This window comes from Cupressus sempervirens, chromosome 2 (genome assembly GCF_028749045.1).
Source record: "Cupressus sempervirens isolate cs-2001-9-10 chromosome 2, ASM2874904v1, whole genome shotgun sequence".
NCBI classification, from domain to species: domain Eukaryota; kingdom Viridiplantae; phylum Streptophyta; class Pinopsida; order Cupressales; family Cupressaceae; genus Cupressus; species Cupressus sempervirens.
Window position 1 is genome coordinate 586,388,087 of NC_143119.1, and position 10,575 is coordinate 586,398,661.

At 40.8% G+C, this 10,575-nt stretch overlaps 1 pseudogene; it reads left to right on the top strand.

Annotated features, from left to right (window-relative positions):
* The first annotated feature begins 5,850 nt into the window (after positions 1–5,850).
* Positions 5,851–10,159, top strand: LOC149574775 (aspartyl protease APCB1-like; annotated as a pseudogene).
* Positions 10,160–10,575: the final 416 nt, after the last annotated feature.

Consider the following 10,575-nt stretch of genomic DNA (forward strand, 5'->3'; position numbering starts at 1 on the left):
CATCCCCCCTCTCTCTTCTCTCCCATCCCCTACTCTCTAGATTTGTCACATGCACTCCTATCCCCCTCTCTCTATCTCCCTCTCCCTACTCTCTCACACTCTCTCCCATCCCCTACTCTATCTCTCACACTCTCTCCCATCCCCTACTCTCACTCTCTCTCTCTCTCCCCCATCCCATTCTCTCTCTCTGCCACCTCCTACTCTCTCTCACACTCTCTCCCATCCCCTACTCTCTCTTACACACACTCCAATCCACCCCTCTCTCCCATCCGCTACTCTCTCTCTCTCTCTCTCTCTCTTGGGCCATTCTCTCTCTCCCCTCTCCCATCCCCTAAACTCTCTCTTTTGCAGATACACACTCCCATCCCCCTCTCTCGCTCCCCTCTCCCATCCCTTACTCTCTAGATCACTCACACACACTCCCATCCCTCTCTCTCCTCCTCTCCCACTCCCTCTCCCACCACCTACTATCTCTCTCTCTCTCTCCCTCTCCACTCTCTCTCTCTCTCCCATCCCCTACTCTCTCTAACACTCTCTCTCATCCTTTCACTCTATCTCTCTCATCTCGTACTCTCTCTCTCTCTGCCACCTACTCTCTCTCACACTCTTTCCCATCCTTTCACTCTATCTCTCCCATCTCGTACTCTCTCTTTGCCACCCCCTACTCTCTCTCACACTCTCTCCTATCCCCTACTCTCTCTCTTTCACACACACACACTCACACTCACACTCCCATCCCCCCTCTCTCTTCTCTCCCATCCCCTACTCTCTAGATTTGTCACACGCACTCCCATCCCTCTCTCTCCTCCTCTCCCACTCCCTCTCCCAGGTCACCTACTATCTCTCTCTCTCTCTCAATTTCTCTCTCTCCCTCTCTACTCTCTCTCTCCCATCCCCTACTCTTACTCTCTCTCTCTCTCTCTCTCTCCCATTCCCAACTCTCTCTCACACTCTCTCCCATCCCCTACTCTCTCTCACACTCTCTCCCATCCTTTCACTCTGTCTCTCCCATCCCATACTCTCTCTCTCTCTCTGCCGCCCCCTACTCTCTCTCTCACTCTCTCCCATCCTTTCACTCTGTCTCTCCCATCTCATACTCTCTCTTTGCCACCCCTTACTCTCTCACACACTCTCACACTCTCTCCCATCCCCTACTCTCTCTCTTTCATAGACACACACACTCTTATCCCCCCACTCTCTTCTCTCCCATCCCCTACTCTCTACATCTATCACGCACACTCCCATCCCCCCTATCTCTCTCCCTCTCCCTCTCCTATCGCCTACTAGATCTCTCTCTCTCAAGTTCTCTCTCTCCCTCTCTACTCTCTCTCTCTCTCTCCCATCCCATCCCTTACTCTCACTCTCTCTCTCTCCCATCCCCTACTCTCTCTCACACTCCCATCCCCTAATCTCACTCTCTCTCTCCCATCTCGTACGAGCTCTCTCTGCCACCACCTACTCTCTCTCACACTCTCACACTCTCTCCCATCCCCTACTCTGTCTCTCTTACACACATTCCCATTCCCCCTCTCTCTCTCTCCCTCTCCCACTCCCTCTCCCACTGCCTACTTTCTCTCCCCCATCCCCTACACTCTCTCTCCCCTCTCCCATCCCCTACTCTCTCTCTTTCATAGACACACACTCCCATCCCCCCCTCTCTCTCTCCTCTCCCATCCCCTACTCTCTAGATTTGTCACACACACTCTCATCCCCCCTCTCTCTCCCTCTTGCACCACCTACTATCTCTCTCTCTCAAGTACTCTCTTTCCCTCTTTACTTTCTCTCTCTCATCCCCTACTCTCACTCTCTCTCTTCCATCCCCTACTCTCTCTCTCACACTCTCTCCCATCCCCTACTCTCTCTCTCTCTCTCTCTCTCACCCCCATCTTGTACAAGCTCTCTCTACCACCCCCTACTCTCTCTCAAACTCTCACACTCTCTCCCATCCCCTACTCTATCTCTCTTATACACATTCCCATCCCCCTCCCCCCCTCTCTCTCTCTCTCTCACTCCCTCTCCCATTGCCTACTCTCTCCCATCCCCAACTCTATCTCTCTTACACACTTCCATTCCCCCTCTCTCTCTCCCTCCCACTCCCTCTCCCATCACCTACTATCTCTCTCTCTCTCTCTCACTCTCTCCCTCTCTCTCCCATCCCCTACTCTCACTCTCTCTCTTTGCCACCCCTACTCTCTCTCACACTCTCACACTCTCTCCCATGCCCTACTTTCTCTCTTACACACACTTCCATCCCCCCTCTCTCTCCCTCTCCCACTCCCTCTGCCATTGCCTAATCTCTTTCTCTTCCATCCACCCTCTCTCTCCCTCTCCCACTCCCTCTGCCATTGCCTACTCTCTTTCTATCCCATCCCCTACTCTCTCTCTTTCACACACACCCATCCCCCCTCTCTCCTCTCCCATCCTCTACTTTTTCTCTCACTCGCTCTCCCTCTCCCACTGCCTACTCTCACTCTATCTCACTCTCTCTCACTCTCTCACTCTCACTCTCTCCCTCTCTACTCTTTCTCTGCTACCCCCTACCCTCTCTCACATTTTCACTCTCTCTCTCTCTTTCTCTCTTACACACATTTCCATCCCCCCTCTCTCTCTCCCTCTCCCACTCCCTCTCCCATCGCCTACTCTCTCTTCCATCCCCTACTCTCTCTCAAGCTACTCTATCTTCCCCCTCTCCCATTCCCTACTCTCTCTCTTTCACACACATGCACTCCCATCCTCCTCTCTCTCGCTCTTCCTCTCCCACTCTGTCTCCCACCGCCTACTCTCTCTCTCCCCCATCCCCTACTCTCAATCTCTCTCTCCCAACTTGTACTCTCTCTCACACTTCCTCTCTCTCCCATCCCCTACTTTCAATCTCTCTCCCCCATCCCGTACTCTCTCTTTGCCACCTCTACTCTCTCTCTCACACTTCCTCTCTCTTGCATCTTGTACTCTCTTTGCCACCCCTACTCTCTCACATTTCCTCTATCTCCCATCCTAGACTCTCTCTGCCACCCCTACTCTTTCTCACTTCCTCTCTCCCCTCTCCCATCCCCTACTTTCTCTCTATCTCTCTCACACACACAAATAGCCATTCCCTCGGCCCACCCCCCTAGCTCTCTCTTGGTTTTGGTTTGCAATTTAGGTCTCAATAATGCGTGCGCACAATAGCGCGTGCGCACTACCTCGAATTCAATAGCGTTTTAATAGCGCGTGCGCGTTATAGGGCGCACGCGCTATTCAAAGCTTTGCATTAAAACCAAGCCTAACGCTTGGTTTTGCCTTGGAGATCCAACCCAAAGGTTTGGAGTTTATAAACAGGTCTGAGACGTGTTTTCTAGCAAATATACAAAAAATGATTGATTTTTCTTGTGTGCTCCCCTTCAAGATTCTTCGTGGTTGGGTATCGATAAGATCAGGTTACATAACATTATAGGTCTCTATGTTAGCTATCTAACCATATAATTTATTTTTAATTTGAACTATTTTAAGTCTTTCATCTATAATTTCTTTTGAATGTATGTTCATTTTTTGTCAAAAACCACCATGTACTAATTGGGCTGTAGATTTTAGCTCATTCATCGAATTTTGTAACAACTTAATTTTTTAGAAACTAGACTCCATTCTACACACTTTGAAAAAAAGAAGTTTTGATTTTAGATTAGTTTTCAATCATTTCTAGGGGGAGCACATAGATATTTCACGTTTTTGGGATGGGTCTAATTAAAAAATTCATTAAAAAAAAAATACACATTATAAAATTACCTGAAAAATCTGGGATAAACTACATAGTGTTAGGTAACTTTTGATTGGAGCGATTAAAGAATTTCAAATAAAAAGTTAAAATTTTAGGGGGGCCACACTTTGTACTATGTTATGTTTTTTTGGAATAAACAGTACCACTTTCTGTGGCCCCCTTTTTTGAGGACCTAAAACTAAACCATTTTGAAAAAAAATTAGTAGTTTAGAAACTAGATTCAAAAGACTACGACTTTTATTTTTGTCATATCTTAAAATTTTGAGCGTAACTATCTTCAAATTCTTGTTGAAGTCCAGAACTTGCTGATTTCAAAAAAAAAAGTGTCCACTTATACCCTTTTTGGCACCACAACTTTGTGCACTTACCCAAATAGCTAAGTTACCTTGCATCCCTTCCTATTTGAAAGGTGTGATTGAAATCGTGTGCTAACAATCGCCATTGCTCCTTGATTTTAATAATTTTTTTTGATTCATCATCGGTATTAAAAATTACGATGATTTGGACTTCTAGTGGGCTTTGCGGGCTCCATAATGGTGTATTGTGAAATCACTAAAAACAGAGTACAATGAACCCCGTTACTTGACGGATTCTATAATATTCAGTTTCCGTCAGACAGATTCAAAGCCTCACGTTAAACTTTATTGGACAAAAATTTTTGAAATCCGACAATGTTTAGGAAAGGAAGCAGCGACAGCCCTGGAGTGTGAGTTGAGAATGCTTTCCTTGACATTTACCATACAATTTACCTGGATTGTGGAATTCTCCTAACTGCAATTTACCATACAGTTTCTTAATGTGTTCCTCAGCTTTACTAGAAGGTGAATATGATTGTTTTTCACATGTATTTTTCATCTGAATATGTTCTTTCATCATGTATTTTTCATCTGAACATGTTCTTATGTTGTGCATTTTTCATCTCAACATGTTCTTTTCTGTTCTTTCATTAATAGCATGATTCTTCATTTTCCACTTTTAACGACATTGGATCCACAAGTGAGATTCAAAACAAATCTCAAGCACCTAGATGGAACTTTCAAAGAAACCTGTTATGGCAAAAAAGAAAAGAAAAGAGATCGGTTGGTGTAGAAGTGATTGAAATTTTTAAATTTACTTGGGCATGAGAATGTGCAGGGCCATGTCTGGTTGTGTGACATTATGGAGTGGAGAATGTCTACAATTGGCAGAGTATATAATATAATGGATCCGGGAGCACTGGATTTGGTGTCAGCAAGAAATTAAGTAAAAAATGTACAATCACGTTCATGGGCAGGCTCCCCTGAACATGAAAATATGTTTTCTCAACATAGATATAACATACACTTAGGTAGACACATTTGAAGAGACATGGATAATTTTAGACACAAAGTTGCAAAAACATGCTCAAATGTACACCAAACATTGTAGGAAGCATAAGCACAAGGCTCAGCATGCCTTCAAATAGGAGGAATATGTTTCATGTTCCGAAAATCGACAAGAGCATACTATGGCGCTTGGCATAGTGAAATTGTGTTTTGAAATAAAAGATTGCAATGACTATGGAATATAGTGCATTTTCCGGAGGAAAGTCATGTTTTGAAAAATTTGGAAATCTGCATGAAAGGTAAACAACAGGTGCTAGTTTGAAAACAGCCATCGCCACTCTGAGCAAGATCTTGAGATTGCTGGAAAAATCAATAGTTAGTCTCCTACAAAGAAATGTAATCTTAAAACTAAAAACCTGCCGCTTGAACCCAAGAAATTGAAGGGATTCCCAAGGAATGAAATAAATAACCTTTAAGGCAAGCAATGAAAGTAGTAATAGCATTGAGAACCAGAAACATGAGAATTGAGCAATAATAGAATTCCCAAGGAAAAGCCAATTGCAGCTCATGCAGGCATGACAGTAGGAGGCCAGGCCATAGCAGGTTTGTGGCCACCACTGCACACAGAAGCAATGGTGTGGCAAAATGCACCGTGGGTGCAACTCAGTGCCTATATCCATGTCTCGAGCACTATTCCGAAGCCGCACATGACAACTCAACACCTGAACAGGGATTCCAAATTGGACGGGACATTTCCCGTCCAAGAATCCCATAGTAAATAGCGGTCATAACATGACGCCTATGTTGTCCATGCCTAATCTTGCCACAGTGCTGCTTGTAGATGACCACCCTGGTTGCAGAGGTCAAAAGCCACATAACTGCTTGACAACACCATCCTGTTTCTGTGGTGCATTGTCATCTCTTGCCAACAACAGTTGGAAAAGGAGATTAGTATTGGTGTCGCCCAAAGATTTACTACCAACAATGGTAAGAGCAAAATGACCGCTCTCCTCTATAGGTGTATCTGAAACCTTTCTTGAGTGCCTTTGTATTGATAATCTTGGGCGTAAACATCTCTGTGTCTTTAGTAGCAACAAATATATTTCTAGTTTATCCCAAGAATGAGCAATCCGAGGTCTCCTCATCTGTCGAACATGACACCCAAAGAGCTGGGAGATTGCAGGCAGCAACGAAGACTACCATATTCAATGTGCAAGGCAATGTTTTTCTAGATGGGTAACAAAAAGAATGATTCCACAAATTTTAATTTTCATTCTAGAATTTAAATTGGAAGCTAATGAATATGCAAATTGAATTGTAGGATTTACTATGTGGTTGTGTGTATTGGTAACCCCTCAAAGGAATATTTTTTTGGATGTAGACACTAGTAGTGATTTAACATGGCTTCAATGTGACGCCCTTTGCCGAAGTTGTGCCAAGGTAATTGACAATCGAAACCCATATGTTATTTTTGTACCCAATTATAGAAATGTTGCATGTATTCTATGGCTAGTTTAGTGCTTTTGGGGGCTTTGGATGCTTAGGTGTCTTGTAGCAGTCCATAGTGGGCATAAATATTATTTATGGTTTTTAGTCTCTGATTCAAATGGTTACTTTGGTTTTTTGCAGACATTCTGTCAATTATACAAACCAAATCAGCGCTTATTGGTACCATGCAATGACCCCCTTTGTACAACTGTGCGGGCAGTGAACCGTGGAATATATAACTGTTAGAGCTCTAATCAGCAATATGATTACAAGATTAAATATGCTGATGGGGGGTCTTCCATGCGATTTCTTACTAGGGACAGTTTCATTGTAAAGCTCACCAATTCTAGTGTCCTCAGGCCTACTTCTATATTTTCCTTTTCTTTTCACCCTTTTCAAAAAGAGTGCAAACAAATTGAGAAAAATCATAAATTAGAGGAGCTAATAACCTCAAATACCATGAGAAAAAGACATTAAATGTATAGGACACTGACAATGTACAACTTCATCTGAATCTTGACACGAATTTTGCATATGGCTACAAATTCAGCATAACTATTATCGAGAATATAACGCCAAACTCGTCTATTGTCATAATTTATGATGAGTCTAACCAGAAAACACATTTGAGGGGATATGACCTTCTTCACTTACTTGATTGCAAGAAAATAAAGGTTATGTAAAAGATGTTTAGGGTATCAATGACTTCAATTTTTCTTGTGGTACAAATGTGGATATGACCAAGCCAGGTCTTTAAGATAGCCACATTCTACAGATGGTGTTTTGGGTCTGAGCGGGGGTACAACAAGTCTTCCATCTCAATGGGAAAAACAAGGTCTATTCAAGAATTTCATTGGTATCTGTATTGTTGGAGGAGCGAAAAACGAGGGATACATGTTCTTTGGTGATGATCACGTGCCCACCTCGTCCATGATCTGGGTTCCTATGGTTGGCATGCCATCCATGTAAGTTGGAATAAGGAACCTTGCTCTTTCTCATTTTCTTGAATTGAAAGATCAAAATAAGTTTGTTTGGATATTCTTTAGTTGAATATGATCCTCAAAATACAAAAGCTTCATCAAAATATTGGTAATGAACCTCTTTATTTGTAAAGTTCATCATCCATTGCAAGTGGAATATTATTTCAAAAAACACTGATGTATAACCATTTTTTACTCTGCGAGTTTTCTTGGACACTATAGTTTGTTAGATTTTTCTGGCTTTGATTCCTTTGGCTTTACATGTTGAGAGATCTTGGTTGTTAGTAAATAGGAGTTGAATTAGGCTATTCAGTGTTGGCGTGAATTTGGTTTTATTCGTAACTACTTATTTGTGGGAATACATTCCCATGGCTTAAGTTTATTTGGTCCTAGATAACATTTTAGATAATTTATCAAAGTGTTTGTAATCTCAATTTTATTATTTGCTCATTGGTGATTGGTGAAATGGTATCTACAATCTTTTATGTAAGCAGAGCTGAGTTTTTCATCTTAGATTTCTTAGTCATTTAGACCTTAATCTCTATGATCTTGACCATTAGTTTTGGCTTCTTTAGACCTTCCGAATTCTTTACAATATTCGGTTCCAGTCTGACCGGTATTAGGCATGAGAGGAAACATTCGCACCGTCATATGTTTATTTTTCTCCTCTGCACCTATCATGAGATGTTACTCTTCATTTTTTGAAAATTTCCCTTGTTTTAACCAATCACTTATCCAAATCTATCATCTCTTCTCCTACTTTCTACCTACTCCATACATGAGCTCCAGGAGAAAGCCATAGTTCACAACTTCATATTTTTTATATTGCCCATTTATAACTATGATAATTATAATTTGACTGAAGGTTCTTACCATAGATAACAACAAATATGATCATCAAGCTTGGATTTTTGTGATACTCGAAGCAACAGAGTTAAAATTCATGATTATCACAAAGATTCACAATTATTTCAATGCATGGTTACCAAAAAGAGAAGCACAGACTAGCTCAGACAATTCACTACAAAAAGAATATGTAGAAATTGAAAAGTTAATTGTAATTTGAAGTGATTTGGTATTTTTTGCAAAATAAAGGTCCACTGAGTTGGAGAAGATCTGGCAGGACATAGTAGAAGATATTATTTATTTGATTAACATGCACCAATGAGTGTTAGCCTCCCCATTATGAATTACCTTTATGACATCTTGCTACGGATTGCCTAACTACAAAATGTTTGCATTTCTTCGCAGAGTTGCATGACATTTTTGTTTGTACCTTTTTTTTCTCTTCTAGTCATTTGCAATTCCTTTATTTCTAATGCAAAAGGTTGGAAGGGCAAGTATTACTGATTTGATTTCAGTTTGGTAATACAATTCTTGTGAAGTGCATCCTAATCTATAAATTACTAATTTTCTTTGTGCATTCTTGCATTGATGGTCTTCATTTTTTAGGCTTTGGAACTACTAAAATGAATAAGAGTTTTGGCAAAAACTAAGCATTTCACTTTTTTATAGTCAAGTTTCACTATTTTTGGTCCCATTGCAATAATTCAACATACAATGTTTCTTTCTAGCTCATGACGCACAATGTATTTATTTCCATATAGTACAACTCACAGGTAGTATATCACAACACAAAGTTTAGCTTTCAACTTATAAGTAAAGATGTTCACATAAAACATCTATGCCCTTGAAGAAGCTAACGGATAGGCCTAAGTGCATGCCTATCCTTTTGGTACATTTAATTGATGGAGACAAAATGTTTCTTGTTTTAGCTTCTATAAAATTTAAATTACAAGCTTTGGCATTCTTTTGAAATCTGAACAGAGACGAGAAAAACTCATCAAACTCAAACATGAGAGAGAAACGCTTTGATCGTTAAATTTGAAGTATGACTTTTAGTTACCAGATTCATGCCCTAGAGGCTGGATCTAGATTCAGGTTCATTCCGGATCCGTGTTTGTGCCTAGATTCATGCAAATCTGGGCAGGGTTCTTGTTTTGCATAGTGGATTCGTCCCGATTCGTGGTATCCCGAATCGGTAACTAAGATATTTTGTCATCGGATATTTTATTGTCATTAATATTTTGGAGCAAGGGTAAAGGGTCAAACTTGACTACTTGGATTCTAGTTAGGCCACCCCTAATGGTAATATCTTAATCTAATGTAAGTGGAAATTCTTGAACCCTTTCTATTCTAAGAAAGTCTTTGAGCAATAAATATTTCTTTTACTTCTCAGAAAATACTACCATGTGGAGCTGCAGAGATGACCTTTGGTAGCAAACGTCTTGCAAAAGATGGAGATGAAAGAAGGCTAGGAGGCATAATATTTGATACTGACCAGCTCATATGCATACTTTATAAAACAAGCTTATGATGCTCTTGTCTCTGCAGTAAGTGTTTAGAAACTAGGCACAACTTTAACCTCATGCCATTTTGATATTACTTGTTTCTAATGTGACAATGCAAGTTTAATACATGTTAGAGAAGGCATTGGAAGACATTTGGCATGTGATTCAGCAGATCAGACCTTGCCACTCTGTTGGCAAGGGAAAAAGAAATTCAAGTGAAGGGATTTATTCAATTCTTTTCACACTGATAATTCATTTGTAATATACCACAAAGAATTGTTATACCATTTGTCATTATGTGATAGGTATCCTTCTCCTTACCAACATTACCATCAAATTTTCCCTTATCTATCGTATTTGAGCTTGTAATCGATGTTGTTGCTGCTGCTCTAAGAACTTGTAAAATTGTTAGATGTCTCTTGATACGTTTTTAGATCTACAATTCTTCCTAATATGGCTGGAATGTTATAGTTAACACACTTAGAAATTGGAAGCCCTGTCTAAACCCACAAAAGAACTGGGGCCTGTTAATCTACGGAGCTAGTATCTTCCCTAGATGATTGACCATTTTTATATTAAATTACATCTAAGGTTACTGTATTTGCAAAGAAATACACATCAGGATCAAGACTACATCTAAGATTACACATAATTTTCTTAAAAAAGAAACCTTACAAAGTGGTTAGGTTGGACTTTAT